Source organism: Crotalus tigris, unplaced genomic scaffold (genome assembly GCF_016545835.1).
Source record: "Crotalus tigris isolate CLP2741 ecotype Arizona unplaced genomic scaffold, ASM1654583v1 scf7180000017601.7605149639:7615979, whole genome shotgun sequence".
In the NCBI taxonomy this organism is placed as follows: Eukaryota; Metazoa; Chordata; class Lepidosauria; order Squamata; family Viperidae; genus Crotalus; species Crotalus tigris.
Genome location: NW_024096505.1, coordinates 4,050,321 through 4,069,614, shown reverse-complemented (window position 1 = coordinate 4,069,614; position 19,294 = coordinate 4,050,321). Strand labels below are relative to the sequence as shown.

Here is a 19,294-nt window from a genome sequence, read left to right as displayed (position 1 = left end):
ATTAACTGTGGATTAACAATACACACTTTAAACAGCACAGAAAAATGATACACATGAAGTCAGTTTTCCAACAATAGTCAGTCCTATTAAGTGGGGCAATGGTGTGTCATTCAGCTGTGTAGTTGGGAAAAATTTAAGAAATCTGGAGAATACAAATAGGTATAGACAAGTTTTTATCACCAGTAACTGGGAATTATTGTCAGGGTCTATTATAGAAATATGTTAATTCCAGTAGAAATCTGAATGAGGAAAGTTATGTTCAAACACATTCTTTCATGTTTTACAACCAACCTACTCCCCCCCTTTTTTTATTCCTTTGGACAAATTTGTATAATTGCATCTAATCCTTTTGTGATTTGTTAACCTACTTAAGACATAATAATATTTTTTCAAGTATACTTTTCTCATTATTGCTCTTGTTGCAGGATGTTCATGAAGCGGGTGTTTAAAAAAGCAGCCTGGCAGCTGGAACCACATGTAAAATTGATGGGGCTTTGATCATTTGGACACAGCTACAATCTTTACTTTTTAACTGTGTCCTGTGAGTCACCTGTTGCTAAACAAATTGGAAGGAACTCACTGTACAAAAGTCTGCCTCCTTTTAGTTTATATATTGGATCTCAAGGACATTGAAATGCTAATCTTTATTTAAATGTGATAACGGTGGTAGCAAAAGGTGGAACTTAGATTATAATAAAATATACTACCTGTTCCAGAAGCAAACCAAAATTGGAACATTTCTTTAAGTACTTGCTCAGAAGCAAAACTGATTTAGCAATCTATGTTTGAGGGATACTATACCTGACTTTGTTAGGATTTACTTTGCTATTATTTTTTTAAATGAAAACCTTTTGTTAATGTGATGTAATTTCCATTTGATCGCATCTCTGACATGCCCTTTATAGTTCACATTTTATCTCTTATAGTAGCTGCAGCTGCCAAAAAGGCCAATGCAGGCCTAGGCTGCATTAACAGAAGGATAGAATCAAGATCATGTGAAGTGTTAATACCACTTTATAATGCCTTTGTAAGACCATACTTGGAATACTGCATCCAGCTTTGGTTGCCACAATGTAAAAAAGATGTTGAGTCTCTAGAAAGAGTGCAGAGAAGACCAAGAGGGATGATTAGGGGACTGGAGGCTAAAACATATAAAGAATGGTTGCTGGTATTGGGTATGTTGAGTTTAATGAAAAGAAGGACTAGGGATGACATGATAGCAGTGTTCCAAAATCTCAGGGGTTGCCACAAAGAAGAGGGAGTCAAGTTATTTTTCCAAAGCACTTGAAGACAGGACAAGAAGCAACAGATGGAGAGAAGCAACCTAGAACTAAGGAGAAATGTTCTGACAGTTAGAACAATTAATCAGTAGAATACCTTGCCTCCAGAAGTTGTGAATGCTCCAATATAGGAAGTACTTAAGAGGAGATTGGACAACCATCTATCTGAATAGTATGGGGTTTCCTGCCTGAGCAGGAGGTTGGACTAGAAGACCTCCAAGGTCCCTTTCAACTGTGTTATTCTGTATTCAGTATTGCTTGTGTTACCAAGATATTAGTTCAAGATGCTGGTGAAAAGTAAACAAAAAAAATGCACAATGGTAGAACACTTCATCAGATTTAACAAATTTCTGATAGAAGTGGATTATAGGTCATTAAATCTTTGGACATAATACATTTGTTAGATTATAAAGTGTGATTTAGATTTATTCTTCTGGAAACTTTCTGACCTATCCAGTTATGATCTGTTATACACAAGTCCTTGGGCCCATGTAGATTCTTCTTGCTACTACAGGCCTCAACAATGACTGCATTAAACATTTGTTTTTTTTCTATTCCTTATGTTAATAACTGTATGGTCTGCTTTTCCAAGTTGAATGCATTCAGACTTGAAGAGCTTGGGCTTATCATGTCTCCCTTCCTTCTCAACATTCAGAAATATCTTCAAAAACAGAGGAGATGTCAAATTATAAAGAAAAATCCAATAGCAGAATGGACTGATTTGTGAATCACTCTGTAGCCAAGAACTTTTTTTTTTTTTTTAAAGAACCCAAATCTTAGGTTTGCTTGTTTTTTTTATTAACTGGCAGTTCAGTTTTAACTCATCTCTGACAGGCTGGAACAATGTAGCCATGCAAAGACAAATGGAATACAGTATTTTATAGATTGTTTGATTGATTATGTGCCATACGTTTTTCTAATCCCTAGCAACCACACAGACTTTCTCCATGATGATCTATATCCAACCTCTTCTTTCAAGTCACTGAATGATACATCAGATATATATAGCTATTCAAATAAATAAATTCACAAATAAATTTGTTGGGATGGTTGGAATTTCTTTTAGTTCATTAAAAAAAATAGGCCATTTAAAATATGCACATTTCTTCATAGCTGGGAAAGAACTTGATAGTTGGGAAAAAATGTTGAACTGACAGTTTTGTCCATGCTTTAGTTTGTTTCCCATAGATTAATGAATTCTTCCAATTGATTAGGTGGTTGGAGGCTAAAATATATAAAAAATGGTTGCAAGAATTGGGTTTGTTTAGTCTAGTGAAAAGAAGAACTAGGGGTTATATGATAGCAGTGTTCCAATATCTCAGGAGTTGCCACAAAGAAGAGGGAGTCAACCTATTCTCTAAAGTACTAGAAGGCAAGACAAGAAAAAAAATGGATGAAAACTAATCAAGGAGAGAACCAACCTAAGAGAACTAAGGAAAAAATTCCTAACAGTGAGAACAATTAACCAGTGGAACTGTTTCCTTCAGAAGTGGGTGCTCAGTCACTGGAGGCTTTTAAGAAGAGACTGGACAGCCATTTGTCTGGAATGGTATAAGGTCTCCTGCTTGAGCAGTGGGTTGGATTAGAAGACCTCCAAGGTTCCTTCTAACGCTGTTATTCTGTTAACTGTTTTTCCATTTTACCACTAGTTATCTCATGGAATCCTTTTTTACTGATACATTTTTTTCAGAGTCACATGGTTGCATACAAACCCAGTAAGATAGTCAGATGAAACTTTTAAAATCTATTAAAACAAAATCGCCAATTTTGTTTCTTTTTAGTCTATAATTAGTGTTTTTCCCCTTGAATTTTCTTCTTCACTTTTTTGCACACAGAAAAACATTTCCTATAACAAGTCAATGCTAGTAGCATGACTTCAACACCAATTCTCTTAGAACTCAGGCTTGACTTTGAGCAACTTAATATTCGTTTATTATTGAGTCTGAGGAAAATTCACTTCTGTCCATGCCTATACTGAATAATTGATGAGATATATGCCATGACCTGTTTCAGTGTTCTATTCAACTAGTGCAATCACAAAGCTGTGATGTGTTTTATGGGACATAATAGTAAAAGATATAATGATAAAACTAAATTAAAATATAACCTTCTTTCAAATCCCAGTAAAAAGGTGCTGGAATCAATTTATTTATTAAGAAATGTAGCTTTACCACATCACAGTGGTTAACAAATACATATAAAAATCCATCAATTTATTTTGAAGATTTTTTATCTATGGAAACATTCAGATGGATTGAAAAAGACATTATAGTTCCAGTGGATAGTAGTTGGCGTAGGATAATTACTCTGATGTTTTAAAAAAGCATTTTAAGACGTCAATGTACCATTCTGTGCAAAATGAGCATATCCTGTGGAAACATTTCCTGTGGAAGTTGAGGATAAATTGTACATCGGTCTAGAAATCTGTAAGCAGAATTCAGTATAAGGGAGAGTTTATTTCACTATTTTCCTTTGCATCGAATGCATAGGATGAATTTTGCTCATTATACTATTACTGAATGTTTAGTTTTCTCTTAGTTTCATTTTCATTAATATAGCCATTATCAACAATGATTGTTGCTTAAGATCACAATTTTGAAGCACAAATGTCTCTTGCACTGAGTCTAGAAATATTTAGGCTGAATTAATAAAAGCAAAGGCTTCTAATATTTGGGGGGAGGCTGTCAAGAGTTGAAACAAGAAGCTTTGGGAAGGCTAAAGATTCAGTGATTTGTTTTGTTGGAGTCTTATGGTGTACACAGCTTATTTTGCATTCTACAAGATTATATTTCTTTGGCTCCCTTGCTCCACTGCATTTCTTGTGAAATATGATAAAGTATAAGAAATGAACTTTCTATGACAGCAAGGAAAATGTGTGCATTTAAACTGCCTAAGAAAAAATATACTAATTTGGAAAGTATACTACTAGGAGATAGCATGAACATGGAAGTTTTTCAGACATTAAAAGTGAGTTTCAGGATAGATTTGATATTATATAGTAATACTTATTTAATTTAACACTCTTTATAATCCTCTCCAGCTGTCTGGAATATGGACCACAAATGCATAAAACCAACAATTTAAAAACAGACAATTAAAGCACAATGCCCAAAAAAATTAAGGACAGTTACCCCACAGTAATCCCAAATCAATAGCAAAAACCAGAATGGTCTTTGTGGCTTTTCAGCAGTATTTCTCAACCATGACAACTTGAAGATGTGTAGAGTTCAACTCCCAGAATTCTTCAGCCAGCCAAGGCAAATTGAGAAACACAGTGTTACAGAATACAAGGAGAATTAGGGCTAAGCAAACCTCAAGGTAAACGTATTCTAGCAGGATGAAGGTGATGATGATAATAAATGCTGCCAAGAGTTCTAAGGGGATATAAAGGAGGGAATATCATTGACCAGAGTGGCCAGCTCTATTTCTGTTACATGACTGAATTTTAATCCTGATCGGGGGAAAAACTCTGTTTCCTCTAGCATCTTTTGTACCTGGTTTCCTACCACTTTCTCAACCACAGAGAAGGTAGGAGGGCATATTTCTGATAGGGATACATTCCCAAACATATCTGAGAAATATATGTCAGGGCTGCAGATTCATCTAAGTCATGGTATAAATGTATATTTGCTAGAAGGGCAGTTGGCTTACAAGACAGGACTCTGCACCAATATATGGGCCCATCTTCCTCAACTGTTCCCATCTTATGTACTTTTGCCTTTCATGTTTGCTTTGTTGGCTTTTAGCCAACAAAGTTCCATCAGTCTCAATTTGAGTCCATCATCACTAAATGTAAATGTATCTTTCCCCAACTTCTCTGCAATTCATGCATTTTGAGCTATCACTACAAGACACATTTGTTTAACCTGATGTCAACACCCAATTTTATTCAATACTAAAAGACACTTACAGAAGGCACCTACTTAATCCACCAAATAACTAACCAACCTCTCTTTAGGTTAATTATCCTTACCACTGTCCTCATTCCTTTGGGCATTTTAATGGTTATCCTTCTAACATAAAATGTTATTTGTTTTTGGTTTAGTGTGATATACGAACCACATTATTGTTTAGCATCATGTAGAGAATAGGCTACTACTCAACAAACCATGGTAGAGAAAAACATCACAACTTAGCATTATGTATTAATGCAGCTTTAATTTTGCTTTTGTTCATGATTTTTTAAAAATGGCTTTGTGATGATTCAAAATATATGACTAGCAGGAAATGGAAGGAGTCCTGGACAGTTCAGAAGGTTGAATTGAGTCCTTGAAATATAAAAAGAGAGGCCCTTTAGGAAGGAAAATAAGTGTAATAAATATATCAGTAAAATGTGATCCTAAGTATTGTTTGCAATAAACCTTTAAATTTTTAACACCAATACACTTTTTTCATTTATTATTTCATAATACTCTTTAATATGGAATTGATAAAAAAAATCAATGGAGCAGCATGCTGTTTTCACATTTAGATGGGTTTTTATATCTTCTCCCCTGGACATGTACACATTCTGTTTGGTATTTCATAAATTACATAAAATTGTGATCTTAGAACAAAAGTACATTCAGGTACACAAAAGCTTTTAGGTTTGTAGAATGATTATTACAGATGTAAACACCCAACTGGAATACTTACACTAAAGTGGAATCAAACAATAACTTTAGAAGTAATTAATGAGATGTACCCTGAAGCTATATTAGATACTGTACAGAACACAAAGAGAACTATTCTGAAAATGGACTATACATTATGGATTAACATTTTTTCTTTCTTTCTCTCCTTGCCAGACACCAAGTGAACCTTAGATTAATCTTCATCTTGCTGAGAGGCTGGCTCTCTTATCATCCTGGTATCTTTCAGTGCACTACTTCTGTCCATTTTGCCACTAGTTTATTATATTATACTAGTATTCCTTATTGGAAGGACACAGATATGGGGGGTATTGCTCATTTAGTGCATTCTTCCTATTTTATTTATGTATTTATTTTTAATTAAGGTTTTCCTTCCAATTATGGTAACGTTTTGTCTGCTAACAAGTCCTCACCTAATCTTTTTCAAAAATATTCTAATTAAAAAGTATTTTACTAGTTCTTTATAAGGTAGCATTTAAAAATGGGGGAAACTACCACATTCATTTTATGAATCTTATATACCACTGATTTTAAAACTGAGGAAAGATGCTACTCAATCTGCCAGTTACAGATTTTTTTCATTAATTTTTGTAGACATTAAATCTTTAATGCTATTCTAGCTAAAATATTACAATCAGATCTGTCAATTATTATTAAAAAATAATAATTCAAATTATCAAATTATCTTACTTTATGAAAAGATCTATCCCTCCAGAAAATCTGTAATGCTAGTAAAGGTGGAGAGAAAGAGAAGGAGAGGATGACCCAACAGCAGGTGGATGGACTCAGTTACGATGGTAGTGAGTGCGCTGTTGGAACACCTGAAAGACCAGTTTATGGATCGGCTGTCATTAAAAAGAAAATCTATCTGTGTGGTCACTGAGAGTTGAAACTGACTTGCTGGCACATAATCAGTCAGACTAATCAAAATCAAAGCCCACCTCAATCTGTCCTTTTACAATTTGGGCAAGCTTCAAATACTATGCATGTACTTGTTGATTTGTTAACAATAACACAAAATAATTCAAACTCTGTAGCATTAATATCATTATCTTCTGAAAAGGCCTTCGCTACAGTTCATATTAATCTTTTTGAAATGGATCAAGTTCAGATATGGATTCCCTACATACTTTCTTAGATGAATGTCAATGTATTACTTTTCACCTATTGCTAGAGTTATTTCAAACCACATAATTTCTGAACCAATTGAACTGCAACATGGTACTTAGTAATTGATTGTGTGATTTCAACTCCTAATAACCACATAGATTTTCTTCTTCATACTCAGCAAGGATGCCCATTATCTCTTTTGATTTTAAATTTGGTCTTAGAACTGTTAGCAATACAAATTAGATCATCTTTTAATATAAGAGGGATAAAAATTGACTCCTTTGAATACAAGGTTTTTCTTTAGACCACTCATATGTTGACTTGTTTAGTAATTGTACTTTCTCACTACAAGCCCTAATGAGTAAAATTCAGTCATCTATTCTGGATATAAGATTAAGTTGGTTAACTTACTTCCCTTAAGTTCAGAGGTTTTACCGGAATGGTGTACCCAGTGGCTTTTGTGCCCACTACTGATGAAATATTTAGGGTTTATATTCCTAGAAATATTTCAAAATTTGTCAAAATGAATATATCTATCAATATATCTAGAACAAATTACAATAGATTTTAATGTAAGATTTTTAATGTTTTAAATAAATAAATAATTCGGAGCCACCCAGAGTTAGTTGGAAGATGGGCAGCTATATAAAAGTTTTAAATAAATTAAATTTTCATAGAGGGTATAAGACATCTTTGATTTAGTGGAGTAAAATAAATGTAATCAAAATGAAAATAACTATATAGATTCGAGTAAATTTTAATACTTTTGTCTATTTTCCCCCCCAAAATATTTTTTTTATCAAATTGTTAAGTTTTTAAGAAAATTTATTTGGGAAGATAAAACACCTAGAATCTTTTTTTCCCCTAAATTAAGTTTGTGACAGATGAAGGTTTTAATCTTCAGATTTTCAGAAATCCTTAGGGGATGAAACAATATTGCAATCCCACTAATAAAGAATTAAATTTATTTAGCATCATTTAGCAATTTGCTGATAACTAATCTGCTGTTGATTAGTTACTTGCCATGGTTGTTTATGCTTTGTGTTTGTCAAATTCTATATGTCATTTAATTCATTGGTAACTTCCTTCTCAAGAACAATTTTTTGGGGATGACTAAACACAAAATAATCTATTCTGGATAAAAACAAAGTTTAATTTAAAAAATGCAGGGGCAGGGGATGTTGAGAGAGAATGTTATCATTTGTTAGTGCTGTTTTATATCATATAGGTGGGCATACACCTCTTTTCAATCTGTAATATACACCTATTAAAGAAATATATTCTAATAAAAAACTGACCAAAAGTTGGAAGCTGCTACCTTCTGGTTACACCAATGGCAATTAAGTTTTAAATGTCATATGAAGGTTGGATGTTAGGCAATCAACTTTTAGAGTACGATAAACTTTTTTTATGCAGAAACGTTTTTACCTTTGTTAACAAATCCAGATTGGCTAATAATTAACTTGTTGGTGAGAATAGCAAATATTGATTTAGGCACTGCACTTTTAAAATTCCAGAATAGGCATTTCATATGTATTAAAATATTATATCTCATAAGAATTGAATTTGACCTATCTGGAAGAGGATTAGATTCCCAAAACTATATCTTAAAATTTTTACTGAAATGAATGCTTTATTTTTTTTAGTCTTTCAAATAATTTTTTAAAAACATGAAATGCATTCATTATGTTGTTTTTAAATGAAGAAAAAATGTTGCTATTTTCAGGCTTCAGTGTTTTGTTTTTCAACAGCCAGAAATATTGAAATATTACAAAATGTTCTGAAGGGGAAGGTCCAGAGTGAAGATACAGCTGCCATCATGGTTCCATAGGATAAATCCCATCAATATTTCCATCTCTGTCTGTCTGTCTGTCTCTCTCTCTCTCTCTCTCTCCCTCTCCCCCTCTTCTCTCACACACACAGACACTCTCTGAGGCTTCCCCCATGAATACATTTGTCAACTGCAGCATAACCTAGTGAAGAATATTTAGGGGGAATGTTGCATTGGCCAAGTTCTATCAAGTCATTTCTTATGTAACATGAACTCATGGATGGAAATAAAAACAAAACCCTCCCTATATCCAGCCCCACTGTCAGGCTAAGAATGAGTAGACAACTTGATATTCTTACCAGATCTGAAAAAATTCCTTCAGGGTCAGAGGACCTATGTCATTCCTTTTCAAACCTTTCCCTATCTTGTTTTTATCTAAGCAGTTTTGGCAGATGCTTCCTTGGTAACGATTAAATAAAAATGATGAGAGTTGCTATTGCCTTTTATAATATAACAAAGCATACAAAAGACAATAGATATCAGTCCACCCAGCAAACTATTTTTTTCTGGCAGGCATTCTTTTGTGTGTGGGGTAAGAAGGGTTTTGGACACCTCAAATTGCTAGTATAGCTTGGGAGGTCATCCTGTTGGCTTTCTTCCCTCTGATCTTGTGTAGTATGCTGGGTTATTGTTATTATTGATTGATTAAGCATGCCTGGGATCTAATATTTCTTACAGACTCTTTGCAAAGATGTCTTCTTATGTTTTAGTACAGTAAGCACCAGACAATGCTACTCCTGACTCACAGGTCTTTTTTCATCAGTAGAGAAGATACTTCTTTAGTTAATGCAAAATTAAAATGTACTTATTTTTCTGTTATGACATAACAAGTATATAAATTTGTGATTTTTCCCCCTGAAATATAATGTGGAGTTATATTAAAGACATGTATTTAAGCATGTGAATGGTGTGTTTGTTGTCTTACTACTGTTGAGTCATTATAGTTTTATTTAATTATTGTATATCCACCATTGAATAAACAGGAATTTCTATCAAGGACAAATTGCAAAAATGTTTGCCTTGAGTCCTGCACTCAGGGATAATTGTGAGAAGGAAGATACTAGGCTGGAGAATATTTATGCATATCATGCAGTTCTTGGCATTTCAGGGCTCTTCAAGTGAACTATGAAACAAACTGGGGTCTTTAAAAGGGCGAGGCTGAGACAGGGAAATTAGAGAAAGGGGAAAAATACCAAAGACAAGCACAATAGCTTCCTCTCTCTCCTCTAATCTAACAAACTTTCAAATAAGAAGGGTTACTAAGAAGATGAGATGAGAGGCATAAGAAGAGCAGTAAGCCATGGTGAGCATATTTGACCTCAAGATCATTGTTCACCTTTACAAAACAAGTGCACAGGTGAGCATTTCCAATATACCCTGTAGGCAGAAAGAAAGGATATAAATTGTGAATATCTCTTTTCTAATCTTCATTTTACTAGTATTCCACTAGATTTTCTTGCACAAGATATGACTCTGACAAGAAGTAATAACTAATGGTTTATTAAAGTACATAGTTGGCTGACTTTTTCAGCGCTTATCTGATTTTACCTTCTCATCTCAAATTGGAACAAAAACAATAACAAAGAAAAATTTTGTAAGTTTTGAACCCATTCAAACTTTTTAAAGGTCAATGGGAATGGGTTGTTCAAAGCAAATAGGCTTTCTGAGTAAGTAGGCTTTCTAAGCAGTCAGCTAAGATGTGTGCAGCAATGTACATCAAACAATTTTTGTAGTACTATTGATAGATGATATGAAAACAAGTTGCCCTCTGAACAAGATCTATTTTGTTGTTGTAGGTGTATATTAACTTGTAATCTTAGTAATTGATGGGTATAAGTGAAGGCAAAGTACCTCTTCCCAAGTAAACATTACCTTTTTCTACTTACCTATGACAGTTGAATGCATAGCTGAATCTCACCATTGGAGGTCATAGATGGATGACAGCATGGTTTGTTTTATTTCCTTTGAATATGAAGGTCAGTTATGGTCCTTGTAGACCTGACAGAGATTTGGTCCAGTTGCCATTAACATAATCCTAAACCAGACCTAAAGATAAAGATTTCTTTCATAAGACAAAGCCTCTTAATTCCTTCCATACCAAGAACAAAGAAATATTACCTACCTTAACAAAGGTGGAATGAAACCGACTCTTGACAGCAGAGGTCTAGGCCCAAGTAATTCTATGAGGCAATACTAATAAAGGAAAAGTCAACAATGCAACTCAATAATACCACAGACATTCTATGTAAATTGGAGATACACCTAATTCCATCAGCATTCCATTGTTCCATTGTTCCTAATTCCATTCCATTAAGAGTTCACGAGCAATCTTTAGTGTTGCTGCTAAGGTTTTTCTTAGCAATAAAGTGGCACTAAAAAAACTGTTTTCCTTCTACGGTCCCAAAATCCTAGCAGCAAATCAAAGTTCTAGAATTCCCCACTCTACAGTTCAAACTTCTGTTAAAAAAAAAAAAAAAGATTTTATTTTTCCATGGTGTTTTGTCACTGTGTAAGCTGGAACCCAACAATTGTTGTTTTGGTAAAGTTTAATTTTCCTTTTCTGAACTGCACTCCACTTTTCATCACGCACAATAGTGATAACAAAGTAACTGTACGTACATAAATAAATAATATAAACAGTACTATTAGCATCTTTAATTAACATATACAAACAGAATCTCTCCTTGTCTTTCTCAGTCACATAATTTGTACAAAATAATCTGCACAAATAATCTGTACAAAGGAAAGGACTACAGAGGAGAAGTGGTTGACAATGTGTGGGCCAGAGGGTGGGGCTTCAATGGTTTTATAGGGTTCACCATCATGTCTTTCTAATCAATGCACAACATACCCTTCTACTGATTTGACATCATGATATTGTTTTGTCTCTTTCCCAGTGCACAGCAGAGACAGTTTACAATCATTTTTAGCTGTTCCAGTTTAAGCTGGTTTTTTTTTTCCTTATCTCAAAACAGAATTTTTGTCATCTATATGATCTAAGATGCTTTAGTGGCGGTGTTTAATAAGTTTTGGGATCTGCCCTTTTCCTATTATCACTGGCTGTTGGGCATCCAAATGGCTATTTTGACTCAGACTGCAGTAGAGACTGGATACCTGGACTCCACTGGGAGCAGCGGCCAATGTAATATTTGACTCTTTCTATAATTCCTGAGTAGTACTTCCCGAAAAATACATCAGGTCTCATGCAGGATCTTTATATACATAGAATAATGTTTTTTTTTTCTTTTAAAACTATACCTGTGTGTAAAACAAACCAAGTCTAGCAGGGAGAATGCAGCAAAAAGTCAACTTAGACCGTGAAACATCAGAACCCAGCCCTCCCCCCTGTTTCTTATTGTGTAAAGAAAAATCTGATTATTTTTCTTCTCCTTATGTTTGCAGACTCCAAAAGGCAAAGGCCTCTTGGGCAAGGCTTCAAAGAAACAGAAAAGGATATATTTTCTAAGGAATCAAGTAATCTTAGGAAAGAAAAGAGATGAAATGCTAAGGTTGTAGTGATAGTGGAACATTTGAAGTGGAAGCCAATCCTTTCAGCATGGGGTGTTGAAGCTGGACTCTTTCCTCAGTTGCTTCTCTAGTCAGGCAGATATTCATCATCAGAAGAGAGTCAAAACTGGTTAATGTCTGCCTTCCCACTGTCATAAATCCTAGAGGCGAAAGGCAAAGATTTGAAATGACAGGCAATGCTATTACTCATCTAGATTACTACAGTGTTTTTCACTGCTGAGTTTATTGATTGGAAAATATACGCCCGCCGTCTTAGACTTTCTATAGTTCTTTGGCTGAAATGAAGAATAACACTAGGGTCCCAGAACCCCATTGACCTCAGTATAATTTAATTCCTGAGTAAATAAAGCATTGGTTTGCTGGACTTCTCTGAACCCTTGCTCATGTTATTGTATTAGTTTGTATTGAACAAAAAGTAAGCATGTTCCCAGAACACTGATAAATACAGTGATACAAAGTCTACAAAACTTTAGTCAAAGATGCAGTTAGGATCAGTTAAGAGACAAAGAATTGGGAGGATGGATTTAGCTGGGGCTTCCATCTCAACTGTTAGAAAGGCAGGCTTTGAGAAAGATGGCCAGTGCCCAGTGCACAAGTTAACCATCTTCAGAAGTCATTAGCAGGACCAGAAACTCAGTCCTGGAGAAAAGTAAGCCCCAAACAGGTAAGTATATAGCCAGTTGGAAGCCATATTCAGAAGATGTGTTACCTGAAACCTGAGAAAGTAAAGTAGTTTCTTTTTGTGTGTTTCCAGACATATACATAACTCTTGCACTACAGACATGTCATACCCCCTGAGGACATCACAGCTTCTCTGAGTTTGTCAACCTCTGCCTGTATTCCATTTCAATGGACAATATTTGGGTTAACCACCCAAATACTAAATCTTCAACTTACAAAAGAACTACAGTGCTAGTATTTCTTTTCACTTGCTTCTGAGTCCTTGAATTGTTTTCTATGTGTACATTGAATTGCTTACCACTGGTTTTGGTAAAATTACCTAGCATGACATTTCTCAGTGCCTAATCTGCCATTTGAAACCAGAGGAATAAGGACTGGGAAGAGTTGTGGCTATTTGAAAGCTGAATGAGTGAATCTACTAAATTTAACAAAGAAGCATGGGGGAAAAAAATCATTTGAACATTATAAACAGAACAAGATCTGTTGGCCTGTTTTACATGCCTAGTTTCCCTAGTTTCCTTTCTTTGCCATGTAATGCCTGTCTTAAGCAAGAAATGAGGATTATGTCTGTCTGTCTGTCTGTCTGTCTGTCTGTCTGTCTGTCTGTGTCTCTCTCTCTCTCTCTCTCTCTCTAATTTGGAGAATGTCCATCTATTTCTGGAGGGTGTACAATTAAAATAAAAATCATATAAATATGGTTCATCAGGCTTTGGCTTTCTGTAGTGGAAATTACAAACCTCAGAAAAGACACTGATAAACAACTGAATATAATGAAGTAGACTAGACAAGGCGAAGAAATTGGCTCACTGCTTTGGAATCAGATGCTATTTGCTAAGATTTATTAGTTGGCTTGACCATGTGTGTTTTGCAGCACATTATCCTGAGAACTTGTAGATTTAGCTTTTCTAGTGGCAAATTATTTTACATAATACATAAACTAGCATTCATTAAAATCATAACTGAATGATTAGAGGAGCCTACATGGGACAGTCCCTCAATTCTTATTGAAAAGGTCTTTAAAACAGAATATTTCAATAGACTTGCTGATTTATTTAATGTGGAAAATTATGCATTAAGTTTATGTCTGCATACTTTGATAAACACCAGAACAGATGAATCTTTCTATCTCTAGTACACCAAATTCTAGCCATATGATTCTTTACATAAAAAGGATACAATTCAGGATAAAAGAAGACTAGGCAAAGCAGGAATATCTACAAGACATGGTCAATATAGTCAAGATGGATGCAGTAAAAGTTTTGGTTTTTTTATATGTGTCATGTTGGAGGAAAATCAAAGGACTGAAACAAGATGATCTTCCTCTTGTGTTAAAATGCAGCACCCTGCAATTGTCCTTTGTGGCTGTTCAATGAAAATAACTGATTCAAGGAAAATATTTATAGAAATTTTTATAAAAAAGACTTTGTGTCAGTGCTCAGAAACACATTTGAAAACACCCTTCCCCCAACAAAAATATCCTACAATGTGCCATCATGCAGACCTCATCAGCAAATTTCATTATTTCTGGCATAGAAAATAACAAGAAACATTATCTACTTCGTATTTTTGCAGGAACTGCTTTAAAATGAGCATAATTTGCAAGATAAACACTATCTTTTGTCACACAAAGCCGCATTTCAAATATATTTGCCAAAGTTTTTTGGAAAATTTTACATCAACCTTCATTTGGTCAAAACTGTAGCATGAACCAATTATGAAGAATTATATCTTGAACATGTGCCGTAGAAATGAAGTATTGTTACTATTTAATTTCTTTTAACTGCAAAGAAACTTACTTTTAGATAACAACAGCTAAAGCAGTTATGTCCGGATAATACTAAACAATTCATATAATAGTTCTTTTCTGGTAGCTTAAGCAGGAAAAAAAATTGTTTTAAAAAGTTAAAGAAAAGAGTAGATATTAGTGGTAGAATACAAGCATTTTATGAAGGTGTTTTTGGATTCAATTTGATCTTCAGCTGAAATGTCTGAAGAGCTGCAGCTGTTAATCAGATTAGCCTTGATATAGCAATGGATTGCTTCAGTAGTGACCAGTTATTCTTAAACTTGGTAACTAAGATGTGTATATTTCATCTCCTAGAATTCCCAAACCAGCAGGCTGACTGGAGAACTCTGGAAGTTGAAATGTGCGCCTCTTAAAGAAATTTGTGTTGATGATTCTCAGTCATCCAGGTAGAGTTGTTTGGAAGTTGAGTCATGGCAACTGGACTTCTTTTCTTGTTGGTTAGAAATGTTTTTCTGCTTATCCAAGTAGTGAAATGTTTCAAACCAACAAGAAAAGAAGTCCAATGACTCAACTTGCCATGACTCAACTTCCAGACAGATTTTAAAGTTGCAAGTTTGAAAACACTGGTATAGAGCTTTCTGGATTAAGAGTCAATGCTTTCAGATTTAGACTCAGTGTCCAATATCACCTTTACCTATACCATTCTTTTGTTCATGTGCTTCCTGTACATCTATTTTTGACTAAAGACCATTTGGCTAGGAGCCATAAACCGAGCAGAACTGAAAACACAATGAAACTTTAGGAGTTCTGTTTCTGCTTTCTAGCCAGGTTCTTCAGATTAACTATCCTCCAGTGCCATAGATGTTCACTGACTAGAGCAAATGAAGACAAATGACAAAGTAAGCATTTGTTTTGTGGAGATACTCATTCTGATGAAACCCTTGTATGTAGTGGACTTCTTTTGTCAGCCCACAAGATGATTAGAGAGGAAAACAATTGTATGGGACTATCTTCCACAATACAGATATAAATTTCTTCTCCTCCTCCTCCTCCTCCTCCTCCTCCTCCTCCTCCTCCTCCTCCTCCTCCTCCTCCTCCTCCTCCTCCTCCTCCTCCTCTTCCTCCTCCTCCCTAAAAGGATGAACAGCATTGTGAGATGAAAGTTCTGTTAGTTTTTTAGGACTTTAGCAATGAAGATGGGATAGTTTTGATTATATAGAAAAGTATAGAGTTTAGCTATCACATTTTTTTTTAAAAAAAGTGTTCTTCAGCTTAGTGTGATTCAGGAGTTTGGATTTTCAATATTAGACTCTCCTAGATTGGGAAGGCTAATTTGGAAATCACAATATCATGCATGATATTCAGACAAGCACCCACATTTCCAGAGTCATTAAATCTAGCAATTGTAATTTCTTCAAAACTATTCTTGTTCATCCATTGAGCAATAATTCTGAGCAAAACTTACTTATACAAAATGAAAAAAAAATGATTTTAAGCATTTCCCTCCCCTAGTAAATTAACTGTAACCACTTTTTTCATCAAAAACTATTGGCTGACCCATTGCTGTAAGTAAGGTCATATCTTCTGAGATTAGGTGGGTAGCTTATGGAGATAACAAACCTTTTCAAATATTGCAAGCATTCAAAAATAATAGTCTACAATGGGAGCGGCCTGTTTGAATGTCTGCACTCTTTGCTGTTGCCTCTCCTTTTACCTACCTGTGCAAGGATCTACAAGCCTTACCTGGAGAGGAAAAACACAGAGGCAGAGCTAGTAGTAGTGGTCCCTGAGAATGTTCTTATCAGTTATTCTGACCCAAAGTTAGCAACCTTTTGTACCATGCAGATTGCTTTATTTAAGAAGAAATTAAATCACATCACTCTTGTCCTATTGCTGGGTGAAAGGCAACAGTTCCTTTATTGCTTAATTATTCAATTGTTATTTATGTTTAAAGTGCCATTTTAAAAAATGGATAAAATTATTTCAAATAAATAAGTATTGGAACCTGACTTCTGTCAAACTTGTTTCACTAAATTTAACAATGCCAACTGCAAGTCCTATTCTGCTTTCTGAAGACAAATTATATAGCCAAGAGAAACACTAATTGGTTTCCCCTGAGGCTGCAATTTAGAATGTACCATGCCTTCCTCCATTCTGAAGTACCTGTATTTGAACAACTGGAGAAGTAGCCTTAATCTTTAATTCAGCCATGAATACAGTTCATACCAGAGACATACAGTATAATATGCTTCATCATACACAAATGACAAATGTGAATAAATGTAAATGAACAAGTCTGTACTCTTGAAATCCTTTTCAAAACAATAGTATGAACTGTGGATCTTCATGAAATATGCACAAGAATTTGGAAACTAGACCCAGAAATATAATGTAGGAAATCTATTTTTGTATTGCAAATATCTTAATTTGGGAACAATCCAAAAGTTCATATTATTTTCATGAAGTTTGCTGATCTCATCAAAACATTTTGTCATGTTCAAAATGTATATTGCTTTCTATATTTTTAACATAATAATGACATTTAATTAGAGATTGAAAAGTAATACAGGAAAAGGCATTTCATTACCTGTCAACTTTTCTTTACTTCTAAACATTAACTTCAAGTTTTCATTTGTTCTGAAATTTGCTCATTTGTACATGAGTTTCCTCTTCTTATATTCAACACTTTCATTCCAGGGATTAATAAGAAATGGGCAGAATTTCCTCCTCCTCCCCCCCCCCAAAAGAGCATGTCTGGCAATAATCAGAACCAGAAACTTGGCTTCCTGAAATGTTTTGATCAAATATTGTATGCCCTTAAGGTCAACATTTTCCATTCTCTTAGAAACAGAGTTATAAAAACAATTGGCAGCCACGTGTTTCTGAATTTGCTTGATCTCTAATATTACTTCTGCATTCAGCTCTTCTCTCTCTCTCTCTCTCTCTCTCTCTCTCTCTCTCTCTCTCTCTCTCTCATGTGTGAGAGAGGTATACATAGGGTACATTATATATAATTCTCTGCTCACAGAAGGAAGTTAAGAACGGGAACTTTTTAAAAATGAGTAATTGATTTCTTTAGATCTGAAAAATCTTTCAAGATCATTCAAGCAGCTCATTTCCATTGTTTTAACACAAATGCATGGGTTTCTGAAAAGAGACAAATAATGTAAAGAGATGGAGCTATCACTATACAAGATGTCCCTGTTTGGGATTATTTGGAGGAGGATAATAAGAATCAATACAAGAGAACTGGAAGATGGAGAAGTATCAGCATATTCCATGTTTCCTAAGCAGGTGTGAAATAAAATGAATATAAAAAACATAAATGCAAGACAGTCTTCTCTTCCTACCCCCTCCCCTACCTAGGAGACTTATGTTTGCCATTGCTTAGAACTAGAATGATTAGGACTCCTTTGTGGTTAGAGTTTTTAAATAATGTGAGGATATTTTCACTCATAGTAAATTAGACTAAAGAAGTTGGGATACATTATGATACATCCAGCTTTCCTTGTTTTTCTGTGTGCTAATTTCACACTAGTATAAGTCTTCTCAGTAATTAAATAATGATTAAATACTGCCTTTTTTTACTTCAAACATTAAGATATTGGCAGCAATAACCTGTAGTAGATTTTTTTACTTTTGTTTTATTTAGCCCTATGTTCCATTTCTTTTCAATTTAATTTAGCAATTAATTCCTGCAATTGTTTGTTCATTTCCAGTTTCTTTCTCTTGTCTTGTACAAGCTGCTGGACAACACTAATAATAGTGAACATTGATGCAATACAGTTTAAAAAAGATCAGATTAAATCAAATCAAAAAATTTTATTATAGGTAAGCAACTCAGACTAAATAAGACTTACTAAATAAAACCTACAGAATATGGTTATAAAATAAAATAAGTCGTACAAGGTAAAAAAGATACAATCATGCCTGCACTGTTTTGCTGTCAACAATGTATGAGTTTTACAAGATGCAAAGAGAAACTTTGTAATGACAGGAATTACTTTGCGGGTTCTTGCCTGCCAGTAAAAATTAAACATAAAAGAAACATAAAAGTCCATCATGAAAATTATATATTTTGATTGTATATCAAGGATATATATATATATATATTATTTTTGTCAATTTGAAATTTCCAGAAAGAATCATATTTATTGATTAATATTACCTACGTTAGACTTTGAGGTTGGAAATGAATCTTTAGCCACACAAGTTATGCCCTCATTTCAACTTTTGCTAAAAGATAAAATAATACAATTCTAGGCACTACTGATCTGCATTACAGGTAGAAACAGTTGGATTAACCCTGAAAAAATAGCTGATAGATAACACTAGAGTGTCGCTCTGTGAATAATAGTAATCTAGAAAGCAAATATCCAGGAGGGAATTCAGATGGAAAGAAGTTTATAAACATCATTAAAAAAAGGCAATGAGTTGGATCAATATGCAGAATTTAGTGAGTATTGAAGTAGAATTTCATTTACAG

The 19,294-nt window shown here is 34.3% G+C and overlaps 1 long non-coding RNA gene across 4 annotated transcripts; it reads right to left on the bottom strand.

The window, feature by feature from the left end:
* Positions 1–5,416: 5,416 nt before the first annotated feature.
* Positions 5,417–17,533, bottom strand: LOC120320241. Of its 4 annotated transcripts, XR_005559933.1 has the most exons (5): positions 17,396–17,527; positions 14,238–14,275; positions 10,975–11,032; positions 10,739–10,898; positions 5,417–5,571 (listed from the first exon to the last, which is right to left on the bottom strand). It is a non-coding gene; the product is annotated as an uncharacterized LOC120320241 (long non-coding RNA). The 4 variants fall into 4 exon arrangements; XR_005559931.1 differs by lacking the exon at positions 14,238–14,275 and having other exon boundaries at positions 10,975–11,045; XR_005559930.1 differs by lacking the exons at positions 10,975–11,032; positions 14,238–14,275 and having other exon boundaries at positions 17,396–17,533.
* Positions 17,534–19,294: the final 1,761 nt, after the last annotated feature.